We start from the raw sequence: 20,105 nt of genomic DNA, 5'->3' as shown, positions 1-20,105 counted from the left end.
TCCTTTAGGAAGCCCCACCCCCCACCCTATGACCACGTTAGATGGCTCTGTTTTGTAGGTGGAGCCCTTATCACTGAGTACACTAGGATTGTTTCTTAGCTGATTTCTCTTCTTGACCAGACCGTGAGTTTCTTAAGATCAGTGGCTTATCTATTTTCCTTTACATGTCCAACATCTTATCCAATGTTTAGTACATACTACATGTTCAATAAATATTTGTGAAATGAATCAATGGCTTTCCATTAGGAGAGTGAATAAGGTGTGTGTGTGTGTGTGTGTGTGTGTGTGTATACACACTTTATATATATACGTATATATACACCTTATGTATATAAATATATATATATATTTAGAAGGGCATCTAAAAAATACAAGGAAAGATTGGGACAACTTTGCTTGAAGTAGAAGTACTTTGACAGGGACCACCTTTGAAACTTCATCTACTTGAGTCACTTTTGTGTTCTTTGTGAAATAATAATATCAATTCTCAGATCCTATCAAAGGAGGTATAGTTTATCAAGGAACAAAACAAACTGGTGTAAAATTGACTTTCTTAGAGCAATGTCAGTAATTATAGATTCAAAAGACAATATTATGTTGAATGTCTCAGTAGCTTCCAAACTGATATGCATAATGTCATATGATTAAAACAGTATAAGTCAAAGGAAAGAATGGGATTTCTAGGTTTTCAATGTACTTGGTACTCCTTAACAAAATATTTTATTTGTCTACAGTCTCTTAACAATCATTCCTTGATTTTATTTCCCAAGAAAACATTAGATTTAAGATGTTTATTCTGCAAAGAAAAGTTTGTGATAATTTATTCTCATTACAAATATGACAAGTAGACCACATTTATCCTTCGTGGGCAGGGAATGAAAGAGCCCTGTGTGTAGAAAAAAGCAAAGTTCTCAAATATGAAAATCGGGTATTGGTGAACTTGAGATCAGTGTGTAAGGCTAGCATAGAGTCTACTGCCTTTCTTTTCTTTAATGAAACTTCCTTTCTGTTATGAAATTAGGGCAGATTGTGGATATTTCTAAAACTGACATGTTCCTTACTCTTGGAGGTCAGGCTATTTTTTGGAAGGATAGAAAAAAGCTAGTGCTTAAAAAAAAAAATTTGAAACATGGGAAGGGAGTCATCACTAGTAAATGTATTATTTCATGGATCACTGATTATTTCATTAAATGCATTTTTCAGAAGTCATTTGATAAACAAGTAAAAACAGATAGTTTATTGATATTTTAGAGACGAGTAAAAAACTGGTTAAAAAGGGAACTAAACTGAATTAACAAATCACCATATTGTGTGAGATACTGAAAATTTACTGCCAATAGATTTATGGTTCATTGTGACAAAATACTGGGGCATGGGTAGTCTATAGCACCTGATAGCATACCCAACTTTAGCAGGGTCAGCATTGGTGCCATGTGGTTTATTCTAAGAGCTGTGTAAACTACTTTGCACAAAGTGGACCATTTTGAGTTTGCCTAGGACTTTCTCAATGGTAGCCCACAGAGCTTGCATGAAAGAGTAACGAGAATGCAAATGTCACTTTGGCTAATAGGCCTACCAATTGATTTTTAAAATAAAAAACATTTCTAATATACTTTAGCAAAATTCAATATTGTGCAGGGGTCTGCACAATATAGCATGTTTTATATATATTTATTTATATATAGCATATTTTAAATATAGCATATTTTAGGGGTCTTAAAGCTGGATTTTTATTTCTTTCCAGATTTTGTCTTCTCTCTCTCTCTCTCTCTCTGTCTCTCTCTGTCTCTCTCTGTCTCTCTGTCTCTCTGTCTCTCTCTCTCTCTCTCTCTCCTCCCCACCCCCCACTCTCTTTCCCCCATCTTTCTTCCCCCTCTTCCCCAGTCTTTCCTTCTCTCCTAGTGGGTAACAAGAGGAAACATGTATTTGTTTCATATTTCTCTATCAATGACAACAACAAAAACAACAAAACAGCTGAATTCTGACCACAGTCCAGGTCAGATTTTTAATTTAAATAGTCTCTTCCTTAGAGTTACTTTAGAATTAGGTTTTTATTCCCTCACTTTCTTTTTTATATTTCTGAATGGTATCAATTTAAAAGAAATATTTCAAATTTATACTAAAGAATTGATACTATCCTATTCTCATTTTTTTAACTTCCTCTTTTTTCATTCACCATACTGCCGCCACTGCCAAATAAACTGATTATCTCAAATTTTATCTTCTCTTTTATATTTTTAAGACAATAATTGAAATTGGCTTGTCCAGAATAACTTGAAGGCATAGAATGATTTGAGTCAATTTATTGGTGGTTTTGATCACATATGTTACTTTTATAACCAGTCGTGCATAATAGATCACTTTCTAATCTGACCCTAGCCCTGGCTCTGGCCCATCTCAAAAAAAATTGCTAGCAAATTACTGGTTGACACTTAGACTCCTGTCTTGAATTTTAGTAATCTGAAGGAAAATTTCCAGAGGCATTGTAATAAGGACATTTAATTAAGAGCTCATGTTGACTCAAGAATGTTATGTACAGCATTGATCCATAGTGTAGCTAATAAATTTATTATGCTGCAAATTATAAGTGATTTGTTAGTACATTGGCCCATAATAGTAAAACCTGTCTCAACAAGAATGTTGAAAGAGGCAAGGCAGTGAAACTTTCATCTCCACTGGGAGTGAACTAACTTGCCAAATCTGGGGCATCAATCACAGTAAATGTGTTCAAAACAAATCATATGTCTTCCACAGTTCACTTTATTCATCAGCACTTTTGAAGTCAACAGTCCAAAGTAGTCACTTTTGGCCAAGTTTTCAATAGCCTGTGGTTTAAGCAATATGTCTCAACTATATTTTTCAAGGATGTCCTAAGGTAGTTTTACTCCATGAGCCAGTTTCAGCCAAATCTTAAAGGACAAAAGGATGGCGTCATTTATAAGGAAAGACATTATAGTTTGTATTCAAAATTGTTGTCTTAAAAATCAGATTATTGTCTAAAAAGTCTCAGCATCACTTATAGCTTGAATGTGTGAATATAAGACTGAATTTCTCACTCATAACACTCACTATATAGGCAAAAAAAAAGTACAGTTAAATGTCATTTATGTGTGTCTATGTGTTTATGAAGTGTGTGTACATAAGGCAAGAAAGAGTGCTCAACCGTGAAATAATTTAATTATTCATTGTCACTATTCTGATTGCCTTTTTAAAATTATGTTTTATTTGGAAATAATTTCAAACTTCATGGAAAGCATCATGAATAGTACAAAGAACACATGCATATTTCTTACCTTGATTCACTCATTGTCAGAGTTCTGCTTGTGCTTTATAACCTTTGTTACACTCTCTTTCTCTGTGTACAGATACACACACACACACGCACACACACATATTATTTTTTTCTGAACCACCTCAGAGAAAACTACACACATCATGGCCTTCCATCCTTGAATGTATACCTCCCAAGAACAAGGACATCTTTCTATATAGCTACTATATAGTATAAAACATCTGATTGCCTTTGAATATTTGAGCATGACTCATTTGTACCTTTTTACCTCAAATTCTATCCCAGATACTAAAACTGATAGAAGGAATAGCTCAACTATCTAACAAAAGTTCATATCACTAACATTTTAAATTTTACAAACAAAACATGTCATGACTATATATAAATATATATACATATGTATGTGTATATATATATATATATACATACACACATACACACACATATATGAAATGACTAAATGTTGGTCTTAGGGAAAATAGGTTAGTTAATACAAATGAGATTTCCTTTAACTAATAAATCTTATCATTTTATTGATGCATCTTATCAATGGCATTACAGTTAGCTAGTATTCATTAGGACAGACAGAACATTTTGTCTTTCTATATTTCTATATTTTTGATCCTGTTTTATTCTCTTGTGATTAGATAAACCCAAATTTTGAAAGACTGAAGTATTTCGTACTTAGGCCATGCTATTACCTTGCTCCCTCACAGTAAGCAGTAGAGAAGTGCAAGGGCACTGGCAATGCTGAATTCTGAAGAGAGCAGAGGTCCTGGGGGTTATCATTCCTACCTAGTGGTAGGTCTCTCCTAAAAATAGTTCTTATAACTACTTTCATTCCCTAACTTAATTTTTAAAAATATAGGTTTAGACTGCTGTGATGAAATAGAACTGAGATTTATGCTTCATAATCTATGCAGTTCATTTTGATAATTAACACATTTCTGACAGTTGCAATTTTTTCTGAGAGGGAGCTTGAGTATGCATGTCCCTCTCCATCCAAGTATATCCAACACTATGTCTGTGTCTGGGGTATCTAAGTGAGAAGGGCAGTGCTTCAGAAATTTAGAATGTGCAGCAATTCTCTGAGGAGGAGAGTGTGACGTTAGAGCAATTTATGAAAAACGAGTCCCTTGGTGACAGTGGTAGACAATATAGTCACAGTGCTGGAAAGTCATTTAGGAGGATGTATGTCCATCCAATGACAATGTACATGCAGAGGTTGGCCTCAAGAGTATGCAGATAAGTTTACTGTCTTGGACAGACTCCTCAGTTATTCATTGAACAGATTTATATTGAGGGGCACTGCTGGGGATATGGTAATAAATGAGAGCTGTGTTCTATAACCTCATGGAGCTTACACATAAACTGTTTTTGCTTTAAAATATTGTACATTCAGAGGTATTTGTGCTCTGATTATATGACCACAGTATGTCATTCTATAAAACTTTCAGACATGACTTGGATCCACAAGAATTTAGTTTTAAAGCTGTTGGATTTGCAGGAGAAAACATTGGCTTTAAATGACAAATCATGGAAAGAAATAATTTTGAAAAGACCCTCTACCTTCTAATGATTTAACAAGAGCTGTGTGCTCAAGACGATTGAGTCGGAAAAAATGTGTAAACATCCATGCGTTCAAGTGTATAAATGAGTGGTAGATGGGGGCTGGGGGAAAGAGAAGCTCCCCGAATGACAGTGTTCCTCTTCATGGCAAGAAAACATTTTTGTTGTTGATGTTCATTCCAGTTGCTTCCAGACTGCAGTGAGTTTTAAATCTGGCTGGAAAGACAAATACTTAAACCCTAAGGGAAGGTCCAGGGTCGTTCTTGTAGGGTTTTGTTTGGCATATTTTCTAAAATTATTTTTCAGATGGTCTGGGAGTTCTTAGCTAGCAATTTGCTACTACAGAATGTCTTTGAATTACAGTAAGCTGGAAACCAGTCATTCAATATCTAAATTAGAGCCTGGCCTATGTTAACACACTTCTTTTTGACAAGACTAAGCTTCAGTCTTAGATCACAGGTAAATAGAAGTTTTGTTATTGGTGTTTGTATTCATTGAGATTGGATTTTACTGTGAATACAGAGATTTAAAATAGAAGAATCTTAAAGAAAATTGATGTTTTATTTCTCTATTATATTAAAATCTGAAAATAGACAGTATAGAGCTAATGTGGCAACACCGTTCCATAAATTTTTCAAGGACATATGCTCCTTCTATTTGGAAGCTGTTAGATGTGCCCTCTATGCCTAAATTCAACTCATGGTCCAAAATGACTGCTGTAACTCCAGCCACCAATTTCATATTCTGGCCAGTAGGAAAGAGGAAAGAATGAAGGATAAATAAAAAGTATATGACAGATGTCTTATAAGGAAAGTTCCTCAAACCTCTACATGACACTTCCACCAACCTATTCACCAGAACTTAGTTATGGCGACACCTGGCTACATAGGAGTCAGGGAATTTTCTGTTTTGAGCAGTGATATGCTTTGATAAAAATTGAGATCCTAATTCAACTGATGAAGAAAAGCACCAATATTAGGGGACAACTAGCAGTCTTTACTACAATATTGCTTATTAATAATGTTGCACATATTTTAAATATTTAACAGCAGTCTGCTGCACTGTATCTGCAAAGTAATTTATAGTATGATCTCTTAGTAGCTGCAGTGTTCAGGAAAGTTGTATTATGTTTGCTAGAATATTTTACCCGCCCTGGGTAAAGGCCTAAAGATTAAGTGTACTGGATTAATGACTAATTAAATTTAATGGTATATGGCAGTAGATTTCCTTACCTCAAATCTTGCATATCCACCTGGAACTAGGGAAAGGAGAAACTGGTAGCACAAAGTGCAAGTAGTTTGAATTCCTAATACTATTTGATGTTCTTCATGTTCTCAACAACTCATACCCTCATCTAAATTTGGATCACAGGTACATTTTGAACTTATGGTAGAGAAAGTCCTTAAGTCTCACACAAGAATTACTCTGCTTGTTCTAACAAGATTGTGTCCCAGCAGGCATGCCAAATTTCGATAGCTACAAATAGGGAAATCTGAAAGGAGGGGGGCGGAGGAGGTCATTTCTTTTAACTCTGGTGCAATGTCTTGGATTAAGGTAGATAATGGTTACCATTTTGCTGAACACAAGGCAGACATGTCACGAAACAGGGAGAATGAGCAATCATAGAGGCTGATTTAATTTCCAGTGGGGTTTATGGAAGCACCAAAATACAATGAAGCCAAATGTTTCTAAAAGTATAAAGTAATCTAATTTGTTCCATCATTACAAGAAATTAAAGCCAAGCACAATTACATCCCAGTAGTAAAAAGAACCTGTTAAGTGCCATTGTTATTGACTGAATGAAGTGAGCTTTCTGATTACCTTGACCAGCCACGTTTTAATTTTTGTCTGTCCATTTATTCCAAAACACATTAGAGGGCCTTAACTGATTTTGAAAAAAATAAGCCACATTATTAAGGTGCAGTTTAACCTGAGAAGCTTAAGTTTAATTACTAGATTAGATTTTTCAAATGGGCATGTCTTCTACATTTCAAGTTATTAGGGAGTCTTTGTTTCTTTGTATTCGTCTAAGGTCCAAGATGACAGGAAAGACTTAAATTTAGAGAACTACTTTTTTGTTTTGTTGTTGTTTGTTGTTGTTGTTGTTATTCCACCAAGAGAGAGGTTTCTATTCTTTCAGGAGTGGGCCCAAAGCTCCAGGTGCAGTGATTGATTGAGGTGCCTCCATAGAAGAAAGCCTGGGCAGGGTATAGTCCCCAGACATCTAAGTGGGGTGGAGTTGGGCAGCTAAATGATACTGGGATAACAGACATAATCTTGGTAAATTCCAGGTTAAGAGGATGTATGAACTCTCCACCCCATCCATAAGGAATAGATAGCTAAACAAATAAATGTAATAGTGTTTTTAGGTACCTAGAGAATAAATGGTTCGGTAGGGCACTAGGAGGGGGAAAGTGGGGATAAGGGTCACTCTACCTGGGCCTTTTTTCCCCAGCACAAAAGTCACTCTAATCATGTGATATTTCAGAGTATGACATTTATAAGCCCCTAACCATGTTAATATTCCTCTAAGCCTAGTTGTTGATTCTCAGATGTGTTAGAAGCTCTGGAAACATAAAAAGGTAGCCTTAGTATAGGGAATGTTCCACGCTTATTCAGTTCAATTCAATTCAACAAACATTTATTGGATCCCTGGCATGTGACAGCTCGTGTTTAGCACCAAAGATTAAGAAATGAATTTGATATGGTCACAACCCTGAAGAAAGTCAGTCAAGTAGTAAACAATAGATTATTTAGTGATTTAATCACTTGAAGACTTAATTTCAGATGTGGCTCTCATACATCAAACATGGTATTTGCCACTGTCTATCTTTAGAGGGAATGCCTGCTGGGTGGTAACCTGAATTTTCCTAGTCTCCTACTAATGCTAGACACCATAGCAAAATAAACAGGATGAGCAGGCTGTTTTAGTGAGGTTCATGTAACTCAGAGGTCCTTGTTTTCCAGACTGCTAATTTATTTTTTTTCCACCCGGAAAGCCCTTCCCTACCATCTGAGCTTTTCTGGCCAAATCAACAGAGACAAACTACAGAGATTTAGGATGTCTGGGTTAAAAAGGTTTGTTTAATTAGATAAATGATTTGAAAGCGCTTTCTAGGATTCCTGTTCCTAATCACACTGATAAAGGCTGGAAAGAGACTCTCAGCCAGTAGATAACAGAATCTGGGAGAAGAATGAAACATTGGAGTGAGTGGGAATAATTCACAAAAGCTAAACATGCCTTGTATTGCTGCATATACAAAACATTGTCATCACTTTTCAAACACTTAACTATTTTTCAGGCACATGCATACACTTACTTAATCTTCAAAATCACCCTATGATGTAGGTACTGTTTTCCCCATTTTACAAATTAGATAACAAATTTAGACAAGTTAATTAGTTTATATGAGGGTCTCTGGCTAGTCGGTGGCAAAGATCAGATTTAAAAACAAAGACTACCTTGCTCTAAAAATGATTCTCTTGAATTTTTAGTCTTTGTGAAGTCCTTCTTTGGCCCAGAATAGCCCAGAATATAATCCACTCAAGGATTAAGATGAGCAGGACTTTCTGGTTTTGTTACTAAATGAAGAAATCGGGGTGGGATGGGGGTGTCCTGAGCTAGAGTAGGGGCTTTACTCAGATAGAGCAAACTTCTTCCTCCAGGATCCAACCAAACAGGTTAAATTCAGTGCCAGTCTCACGCACCCTGAAGGAGAATTATGTTAGCAATGCTTACTTGTCATGATGAATTCATTTCTAAAGGTTCATTGTCCCACAAAGAGACCCTGGGGCCACAGGGCCCAGATCTTGGGGAGGAGGGAAAAGCAAGCAGAGGCAGCAAGAGAGAAATTCAAGCTGCAAAATTCAATCAAGTTCTCAAAGGTCTAGATTTTCTTCACCCACTTACCTGACAGCCCCAGTTTTTCTCCTCTGCCTCCCACAACTGCTTTTTTAATTGTCCTTTTTGAATAAACGTTATATACTTGATGTTCTCAGCTTTCAGTTGGTTGATTTTCCACCTTTTTACAGACTCACTCCTACTCATTCCTCCTTCGCCCCAGTAGTTATAGCTCTCTGCCTCCTTTTCTCCTTCACTCCTAGTCTTCCTCTGAAGAGAAGCTGGAGAGTTGAAGGAAAAGATCATTTTGTATGCCTGGTGTGTCTGAGGCCAGTGCCACAAGTTGATTCTTACCCCATTTGAGCCACCAGACTCACTCTTCCTGTTGTTCTCACACTGTTCCCTAAGTCCCAGCCAAGTGTGCAAACTCTGATCAGCAGTTACCACAGACATCCTCTTGGGGAAGCCTGGATGGATCCTCTGAGCTTTCTTGACCTGTATATGCTTCTACCACAGCATATATGATTTCTTTTGAAATCACTGGATTGTTCATTTGTTAATCAGCACCTCTAGATTGTGTGTTCTCTAAAACCAGAGATCTCTGAATGTAGCTCTTAAATTGAGCATCTCTTACAGTGCTTAGATTACCCGCCAGCAGGTGTCCAACAAATGTTTGTGTGATAGTTAATTGAACGAAATTTAAGTTGACATGGATGAATTAAGTAACAATGTCTAGTTTCCTTTGTCTGTGAAAGGACTCACCCCCTGATAAAACCAAAAGAGGCAAAGTATGTGGATTCCTTCCAACTGTAGATCCCATTGTTCTTAATCCCCTCCTGAGTGCCTCCTCTCTGAGTAATCTCAGGATAATTCTATTTCAGACTTGCCTGCTATTCCAACAGAGAGCTTTTCATATGGTGCTATGCATAGCTTTCTTTGAGAGAACTTTCATACGAAAGAAGTAATGTGTAAAAGGGAGGAATAGAATAGATGGAAAGAAAGAGGAAAGGAAGGACTCAATGAGCAAGTGATAAATATGACCAAATACGCAGAGATGAGACTGCAAGGAAACTTGCTGACAGGAGGTGGGGGCGTATAAGTGGGGTCAACCACTAGGAGTGGTGAGGACAGATGGGCCCAGTGAGTTAGATTTTAGAGGGGTCTAACAGAAATTTGGATGAAACCTATTAAACATCTAGGCATTAAATATCTAGAATATGGTCTTGCGTGAGGAGAGATATTATCATTATATATTATTATTAGATAAGAGGTGCTTTGGAAACATTAAGGTTATGTAGGAGAGACTGAAAGATGAAAAGACCCCTAGAAATAAAGAAAACAGCTAGGTTTTCCAGGAAATTTTTTGTAAGTGTTTAAGAGCTAGAAAGGAAAATGAGGGCTGAATGGAAAAATGTATTTTTTCCTATTCATTTGCCAATAAAACGGTTAGGATATATGGAAGCCTTCTGGAAATAGTGCTCCCTATTTAGTTGGGTCATTAGTAATTGTTAGGTCATTGGAGTCAAGTGTTTTTGGTCAGGCCAAGTTCCTCACAGCACATTTCTTAGGGGTCCAGTTGGTCCATGGACAGCTGAGATCATTTGGCCAAGGCCATTCCTGAGTAACCGTTGGAACCAGGAAAGGAATCTTTGTCTTTTGACTCCAAATCAAAGAGTCTTTCACTGGTTTCATGTTACCATTCAGGATTCCAGAAATGTTTAATTTCTCTACCTTGAAATTATATGGTCCTTATGGGCTTGTCTAAAATACTGCTGTCAGGAAGATTTCTGTCACTTGTGCTAAGGACTATTGATATTAGAGGTTGCAAACTGACCAATAAGGGTCATTGCCTTTTTTGTTTGGTTTTTAAAATGTTTAACTCTTTTTAATTAGTTGCCAAATGTTTAAAAACATAAATTTTGCATCAAAAAATATAAATATTGGGATTCTTTTGAAAAATCTGAGATCTGGCAATAGCTAACATTCCCACGTGTCCCCTCTGAAGTCCCCACTTACCACAGTACCCCACCAATCACATCGTGCATTCACATGCTCCTACAGGCACGGACTCCTGCTTTGTGTGTTCAACTGGTAAGCCTCTAAAGCCCTGAGGAAACACATATGTATGAAGAAATTATTTACAAAATTTTTGCATATAAGACAGCTGATGCCTTAGAAATTCCTGTGTTCTACTTACTTTTCCCTTGAAGAAGAAAAGTAGGAGAGTTTTTACCTTAAAGTGGGATGAAGAGAGAAGAGGGAGACAAAACTAACATTTATTAGACTTAGATGATTCCTTACCTCAGTGTTTTCAAACTTAATGGTAGATTGCAAAATCAATTTAGTGGGTCACGATCAAGATTTTTAAATTAAATAGAATAGAAAACATCAGAATGAATCATATACAGTAAGAGTAAATATTATTTCATGTAAGTTCTGCTTCAATTCTTTATCTATACATTGGATTAAATGTCAATTATATATAGATTTCCTTTATATTGTGTGTATACATATATATTTTGTTTGTTTTCATTTTAGCTTAAATTCATGGTTTATTAAACAAAGACTATAAATGGTTTTTTTTCCATGGGCATAATATATATTACACAGGAATTGCTTTTAATAAAAGTTCGCTCTCCCTACTTTTTAGAACAAATATAGGCATCAGAACATTCCTGTGCTGTACATATTTTTTATACTAGGAGTCAGCACCCATACTTCTTCAAAAATGTGCGAAATTAACAACTATATTCATTGCACCTCCTACTTTAAACAAGTATATTGGTCATGGTATAAAATATATTTCTTACTATGACTCACTATCAAAAAAGTTTAAAAGTCACTGCTTCATCTCATTTAATCTTACCCTAAAATTGTATGAGTAGAGTCTGAGCCTTCGGGAGAAAATTGCAGTCTCCACAGGAGGTGACGTTTCCCATAATTTTTGCTTGTTAGAAGATCTCAAAGAATGTCAAAAGAAAATGGTCTGTTTAGCTGGGGCCTTGACTGTAATAAGAAAGGATATTTCCAAGGTGGACAGCCATGATTATTAGGTCACCAAGGACAAGTTATAAAGTCAAAATATACAGACCGAAATTAGAATGTGGGCTTAAATATCTAGAAGCCTCTCCATTGGTTAGATTTCCAACAAAAATTTATATGAAAAAAAAAATAATAAGTCCAGTGAAATAGATTCACTGAGCCTATAGTGGTATTAGCAAAATAGCAAAATTTAGAAAACTTAAAAGTTGTACTTTAAGAGTTAAGATATGTACTGCTGCTTTAAATATGTATATATATAAAGTCACAGAAAGACATAGTACAACAATTAGTTTTAGTAGATCTCAAACTTGTACAGCCATTATGTCTTCAGACAATGGGAAGAAAACTGCTATGCAATGTTTTTCTCTTTTCAAGGAGCTGTAATTTAAGCATAAACCTGGAATACTCAAAATAAAATTTGGATTTACAAGATCGGGGTATGGAAAGAATTGTCCAGATTTCTGTGGAATAATATGTTTTTGAAAGCTAATCCTAAGAATCAAATACAACAAGAATGACATGCTTTATGCATCTTGCTTAATAAAACTACAGTTTAAATTGTTTAAAGTAGCAGGTACAATAAATACTGTTGCTAATGGTGTTAATTTTCAGAGAGATACAGGTGCTGACTACTACTAATATCAAAAATACATACAGAATAGTGTTGATAGCTTTGTGTTTTAAGAAGAGGTGGGGAGGAGATGAATGGCTGTTAAAATCAGCTGTTATGTATTACATGTAACGGACTTGGTAAACATTTAATATTTAACAAATAATGCATTTAATTTGAAACCAACAAAAAATGAAATAGACATATGGATATGTGATTTTTAAATTAGTCTTAAAATACAAATAAAATATGGAGACTACCCTGAGGAGTAGCAACCTTGTGAAATGTATTTTCAGCTCTATTTACAAAAGAGAAAACCGAGGTACAGAAGATTTAAATAATTCACCCAAATTTGCAACATGGTCGCTAAGTTGCAGAGTCAGCACTTGACTCTAGGTCTCTGTTCCCAATGTCGTGCTCTTTCTATTACTCATAACTGTCACAGTAGGTCACTAAAATGGATACCTCTAGAACTCTGCTTACTGCTTGCTGTGCACCTAGACTACTGCAATGGATTCTTAATATCTCTCCTCCCTTCTTTATTTTATCCTCCTGGGCTACCAGTGCACTTATTTAATTCCCACCATATAGATTAACTCAAGGCCACACATTTAAATATTCAATTCTATTTCCCTTCTCCTCCCTCCAAGTTGTCTGTTCCATTCAGGCTATTTACCACCCACATAGGTAACTCTTATCTCTGGCTCTAGACATTTCTCATACTTGAAAAAAATGTCAGCTAACTCCTTCCTCCCACAGCCATTCAAACCATAGACTTCATCATTAAAGACATACATCCAGGTTTACCTTCTTAACTACAGTCCATATCCCCCTCCTTCTGAACTACAATAGCACTCCCAAGCTAAATGATTTCCCTGCCACCTTACACTGTCTCTAGGCAGCAGCTGATCATGTGTCTGATTTTCTCAGCAGGATATTATAAGTTCCTTCTCAGGTCTAGGCCACTGAATCTTTCATGTCCTTATATTTCATAGCAGCCAGAACATCAGAGAGGCTCGATAAATATGTATGGATTTTTTTTTTTTGACTCTTCTCTCTCTGGGGAAAAGAAAAAGAGAAAGAGAGGAAGGAAAATGGTTACTCTCTAACCATTTCTCAACAATATACAAACACCTGAGGAGGGGAAATAAGATGCCCTTGGTGAGGATTTTGAATATATAGGATCCTACAGAACTTGTGTATTGTATTTATGTTTTTGGATTCACCTGACATAGTATAAGACAAAGTTTTCCAAAGTATGTTTTAAGAGGTGATAGTTGTATGGGGAAAAAAAAGCATTCCATATCAAATAAGTTTAGGTAATACTTGTAAAACGACATTCTCTTTGCTGTAGACCTTCTAGATTTCGCTGGGTTCATGTCCATTACAAATCACTGCAGAGAGGCAACATTTCCCAAACTTGCTTGACCACAGAATTCTTTTGGTAAAGGGAATCTTACAGGAATAATGTTTATTTGAACATTCTTTGGGAAGTGTTGGAATGATCCTCCCAGCCACCTCACAGTAAGTAGTGCTTTTCTATTAACTTATGACATATCCTGCACATATTTTTTTATACATAGTGAGTTTGCATGATTTGGTGTGGTCATATGAAAGTTATTCTACATCTTAGATTTTTCACTCATATTCAGCCCTGAACTGGTTAATGATTAAAGGTTGGTGGTGATGGTAGGAAAATAGTAATTGGTTTATGATTGAGCACCTGTGAGAGAGAAAAGAAGCTCTCATGTGTTCAATGTACTATTGCAGATTAACTTATTTAAACAATCTTGTTAAGTGTTCTCCAACTAGCAATGTCATATGTTTGCCCTCTATCTCAAATGTCACCTCCCATTCTTTACCCAGTTAACTCTTTAATTCATCCTTGGAGACTTGGGGCTGATATTCCCTCTTTCAGAAAGCTTTCCTAGACTTCTCCTAGGCTGTGGTAGGTGGCAATTTCCCTGTCCCCCTTCTCTGCCTTGTGTTTACCTATACCTACTACCTGCTTTTAGTGGACAAGTTGCATACATACCATTCCATAATTGTCCTCTTCATTGGACTATGAGCTTCTTGAAAACCAAGGTTATTTTCTTCCCTTTGGTGTACTTGGCACCTAGCACATAGCAGCTGTTCAATATATGTTTATTACAATTAAAAGAAGATCATCAAAACCAGTAGAATGGAAACTCTTTGAGAGTAGGCAGGAACTTTCAACTACTTTGTTCATTACTAAATCTTCATCATTTAGTGCAGTGCCTAGAAAATAATCTATTATGTGAGCAATGCAAGGTTATTTAACTCATAACCTCTCACTTAAACTAAGCTACAAAGTTCTTGTTATTATTCCCTATCTACAGGTGAGGAAATTAAGGCTTAAGAAAGATTGGGTGATTTGCCGGGAATGATGACTTGTATGAAGTGAAATGGATGTTGGAACCTCCTTCTTTCTTCCAGTTTCAATCAAGAGATAATATTGCTTACAGTCACACACACATCATATGGAATCTCTAATCCAGATTGGTTGATTAAACTTGGCTCAAACTCTAATTTCTTAAGCAAAAGCCCTCCTCTTAAATTGAGTTCCACAAGCTTTCTCCTCTTTCTTTGACTCTTTTTCTTCAATGTCAACTTGGGCTGACATTTTAGTTTGAGCCAATCGGACCTCTGAGATCAGTCCCTTCACTGGATTAAAACAAAACAAAACAAAATCCCTTTAACTCAGCATTGTATGCCTTCAGCAACTTTATTAAAGATTGGGGGAAGAGGGAGATTTATAGGATGGTATTGCTCTGAAGGCCAAGTAGACTTCTCTCTCTCTCTCCCTCCCTCTCCCCCTTCCTGCCCCACCCCTGCTCACTCCCCCTTTCTGGAGCAATCAGCATATTCTTCCCCTTTTCTATGTAGAAGAGAGTACAGATTAGTTCCACCCAAACCAGGGTTCTTAAAGTTTCACATTCTATAAAAAGTAAGCTCTCCCTGAAAGAAATTCTGGTGAACGCAGTTATGGTGAATACAATATGATTAAAATCTCAATGACTGTGTTTTTGAAGAGCAAGAAGTCTATTCCCTTGCAAGTCACATTGGGCAGGCCTTTTTTTATTCATGCCTGACATATCATGTGAACATATGTTTATGTAGAATTTTAATACTGATTGTCTTAAATGAGAATAATTATCAGAGAGGCAAACGTTCTATAAAGTATTAATTTTATTCTACCAATAATATAGCCAAAAATAATGGTCTCACTGACTTCAACCTTTGCCTCCTTCAATCCCATTTACTATAGAGCCCTAGAATTTTCCATTTAAATAAAATCAGATCCATATCACCCAAATACTTTGACTCATTCAGTGGTTCCTACTCTTGAAGGTTTAGTCCGAAGTATCTACCAGCAGATGCCTGACAGGACCTCCACGGCCAGTGCCTTTGGATTGCTCCAGCTTCTTTCCCAAGCAAAGCTCTGCTCATGGTAGTTCCTTTCTCTACATATACATGCACATATATCTTATTGAATATAGGCCCATTGGTTTGCTCATATTGTTTTGTCTTAAAAAGCTTTCTCACTCTCTTTACTTACTTCCTATTTCATTCTTTAGGACTCAGGCTTCTCCTACTCTACCTCTACCCCAGTCTGATTTAAATAGCCCTCCTTTATTCCCCCATATCCCATGTGCTTTTCTGAGAATGCTGTCTACAGTATAGTACACTAAAATTTGCTCCACTACTGGACTCTAGGCTTTCCTCAGATAAGGGACATACTCTTTTAGTCATCTTGTTTTTGCAGGCTCTAATAAAGCACATGACATATAGCTGGTGCTAAATTAATGTTTGTTGAATTACTGATGGCCCTAGAAGTCATTGAAGCCAAATCTGTTTATTTCATTTTAAAATGCTACTAGAGCCTTAGGCACAGCACTGGGTGGAAAAAATGTAGATAGTGAGAAGATAAAAGGGAAAATAAAACTCACAAAATTGTGTACCTCTTCCCTTTGGAAGTTTTTTGAAGCACTGAGATTTTATATATTTCGTAAGATTTTAAAATACTTCAAAACAAGAACTTTGATGCCAGAAATACACTTGGACATGAGAGCAGCTTGCCACTAGCAAGCTCTGCTTAAACCTGTTACATGTACACATTGAAAGTGAATCTAACTCCTTTATGTATCTCCCATCAGATAAAATGCATAGAGAAAAAAAATAAGTCAGCAAAAGTTAGAGCTAACCTGCACAAATCTTTTACTGTAGTGAACTCAGGGAGCGACTTACTTTGAAGCAACACATGGTGAAATAGAAATCGTAATTTTCCAGTTCTGCCTACTTCAGAAACCATGAACTCCATCCTTAGGAACAAAATAGAAATTTTGGTGAGAATTAGTAGAGGCAAAGCTGGAACTGGTTAGGAAGATATATAGGTATTTGTTTTAGGAGCTGTTTAGTGAAGTGTTTTGTTGGTTTGTTTTTTAATTTTAAGAAAAATCTAAATCAACTGTTAACATTATTTTTTTAATTAAGTGTAAGCAAATGGTGTTCACAGTAAGTGATTTTTTTGTCCTTTATTTACACCAATAGGCCTATCTAGGAATTTTGACAAATTCATATAGACCTATACTCATTCAAGTGTTGGCAAAGAAACCAACATCTATACAGTCACACATCGTGTAGCGTGTGGATCCTTTTACCTCAGTGGTCAACATCACTGTAAGTTGTGGGTAAGAGTAATTGGCTGAACATTTCACAAGAAAACGACCTCAACCTCTAGCTAACTGCTGTGGCTCTGAGGCAATTACGTTTTTCCTTTTCAAAGGGAAGCTGCTGCTTCAGCATCTTCTCATAGAACGCCCTGGCACCATTTCAGGCCATGTGTCAGGGGAACCCTTGATCGCATCACAATGACGGAAGCCAAGTGCTGGCCTGCGAGAATTGAGAACTGTTTGTTCACAGAAGATCCTGAGCAGAGCCACGGGGGTTACATAGTTCAAGGGTTCCTTGAAGAAAACCAATGCTGCTGTAGGAGGGGACCTCCAAAGGCTCAAGTTATTTCTCAGTGGCTGTTCGATACATCTCTCATAGTTTTTATGGAATTTATCCAACAGTTGTTGTCTGGGAGTTTTTCTCCCTTTAGTTCCTTGATTTAGCAAGATATTAGACAATTAAATAGAAGAGTTTTCCTATATTTTCAAGTAGTGCCACAGAACACTGCTCTCTGGGGAGAAAAGTATTTTATTAACGAATACAGTTTGTGTTCTTGGTAAAATCCAAAATTAAATGAACTCACTGTTTCTGTCTTGCTAGCCGTTGATGACATTTAGGTGTGTTTGGTGTGGTGATTCAGTTTCCTGTAGGATAGCTGGCAACTTCACATTGAGGCTTTTTTAGTAGGGATGAAAAGGTCAGTTACTCAATTTCTTAGAACATTTGGGGTTAAAATTCCTAAAAGTTAAGTTTAATAATGATCCTGAAGAACTGTGGTTAGCCATATTGCTTATAAACCTAGGAATCTGAAAAAAGTAGTATTAGGTCTATGCTAACATCAACAATAATTTTTTATTTGAGCAACAGTTTTATAGAACAAACTTCCTTACTGTGTTGTTGGTAATTAGTTTCTTACTTATTGGTTACATGTAGATGTGTTCTGTTTTTGTTTTTTTTTTTTCATTCAGATTTATACAATGCATGCAGAAGATGTTAGAACTTAAAAAATACATGCACATAACACATTATGATTGCAGCCAAATGTTGACTGTCAAAATAGCTTATCTGTGGTTTGGACATAAAGTAGATCTTCTGACGTAGGTTGTCCCTCTTGTTGCTGTACTACCTTCTTAGGAGCAAATCCTGTATTTACATATATATTTTGAAGTATTTAAACTTTCCTAAGTTACATTTCTATTACAATTAAAAATTAAACACTAAAATATAATATGTGGTCCCACATCCTGCTAGGTCAAAGGCCTGTATTTCTGAAAAGCTTTGAGAAGTTGGCGAATATGGGAGGGGATTACTTACCTGAGAGCTCAGATTTTGGAAGAGTTGGGAGTGCAGGGCAAAGGACCGGTGTGGAGAGGGGATTCCTAGCTTTGGGATGTAACCAGTGACTGGAAAGATGACAGTAAAAAAGTCCTAGAGCGATGATTTTGCATCTTTAACCCACTGGATGTGCTAACTATGGACAAATGATCCAAAATAAGTTAATTTCCTACATCCCTATGTTATACAGTAGAGGGATGGAAACACAAAGGCAAAACAAGACCATATAGTAGATGTGCTATCATCACAACTAGGTAATGCTATGCTTGCATATGGAAGATATTAAGTACAATGAAAATGTGTTATGGTCACAGGCTTAATTATTGTTTATGATCTTTAGGGTATGAGATTTCAAGGGACTTTCTACATTACGTCTTTGTGTAATGTTTCAGTTTTTATAATCATGTTATATTTTTATATTCTATAACCAAGGAAAGGCTATACAGACAAAATACTTTATACTTACTACTTAAAATTATCATTGAGGTTTTTCCTTTTTTTAGAGAAAAAACTCCAGTCTTAACACTTTAGAACTCACCTGGTAAGATTTAAGCAATTGTTTGCTCACCTCATACAGGGGAGAAAAAAAAAAAAAAAAAGGCAGAATAAAAGAGGCAAATTTTAACCCAGAGTTCTCAAAGTGAATAGCAACAGTTCAAGAATCCTTGATAACAGTGAGCCACATGGCATATGCAACAAATACTTTGAAAGTTATTGTAACCTTTACAAATTTTATATAAAAACCTATCTGGACGATCCCAGGAGCCTGAGATTCAGTCTGTGAAATTCTTTGTTGGCCACTGATCGATCACTTATGGATCTCAAATTTCAAGGGAGGAATTTCGTCTCCTCCAATACCTGTAGATTCCAAAACAAAGAAAAGCGATCTCACCAACTTCATGTTAACTTTTCAATGTATTATTTCTAATAGAAAATAAAGTTTTATAAGATGCACTCTTGGGAGTTTGGAATTTTTCCCTCCCCTCCGAGAGAGAGGTTTGCTAACGTAGAAAAGTTGTTGCAATAGTTCTGTTCATGAAGAGTGTAGGTGGTCCCCAGGGTCGGCTTTTGTAAGTAGAACTAGCTTTCATATGAAGCCTTTGGATATGGTCTGTTCATTTTCTCGCGTTTGTAGTTTATTCGGCGCATGGTGGATAGAAGCACCCTTCCAGACCTTCTCCCTTGGCATCACAAGACCATCCTGGTCTCTGATTTGCAGTTCCACAGACGCCTGGAGCACGTAGGCAAGACATGTGTAAATTGCCTACACCTTGTGATGCATTCACATGACTGTTCCTTTAAGATAACTCTTAAACAATTCTGAATGTGAAATTACAGCAGAGTGTCAAATCTGTTAATTCTGAAGCGTTCCGACCCACAACATGGTATGATTTTGTGTGCTCGTTTATGACCGCCCCAAAATTAAGAGTCTGGTACTGAGCAGGAACTGGGTTGAGTACTGAGTCTAGTCTTCACAGTAATTCTTTTTTTCTCACAGCTACCCTGTCGCCTTGAAGTAGGTAAATCCTAAACCCTCAGAAACGAAGCCTCAAAAACCCTAAAACCCAAACCTTCCGAAAAGGTTGCGCGGGATCTGTTTGTGCCGCCCGCCGGGCTCTCGGGCGAAACCGCCCAGGGAGCAGCTGTTGGTGGAGACCATGAGGCTCTGGCAATCCAAGCGACGACGACCGGCAGCGGCTCCGCGGGGCGCTCGGGGTCCT

At 36.7% G+C, this 20,105-nt stretch overlaps 1 protein-coding gene across 3 annotated transcripts in view; it reads left to right on the top strand.

The window, feature by feature from the left end:
- PDE4D (phosphodiesterase 4D) overlaps window positions 1-20,105 on the top strand; it is a 748,065-nt gene that overhangs the window by 675,754 nt on the left and 52,206 nt on the right. The window lies entirely within an intron of this gene.

This window comes from Pteropus alecto, unplaced genomic scaffold (genome assembly GCF_000325575.1).
Source record: "Pteropus alecto unplaced genomic scaffold, ASM32557v1 scaffold70, whole genome shotgun sequence".
NCBI lineage: Eukaryota > Metazoa > Chordata > Mammalia > Chiroptera > Pteropodidae > Pteropus > Pteropus alecto.
The sequence above is the reverse complement of the archived record's forward strand: the minus strand, read 5'-3'. Positions and strand labels throughout refer to the sequence as shown.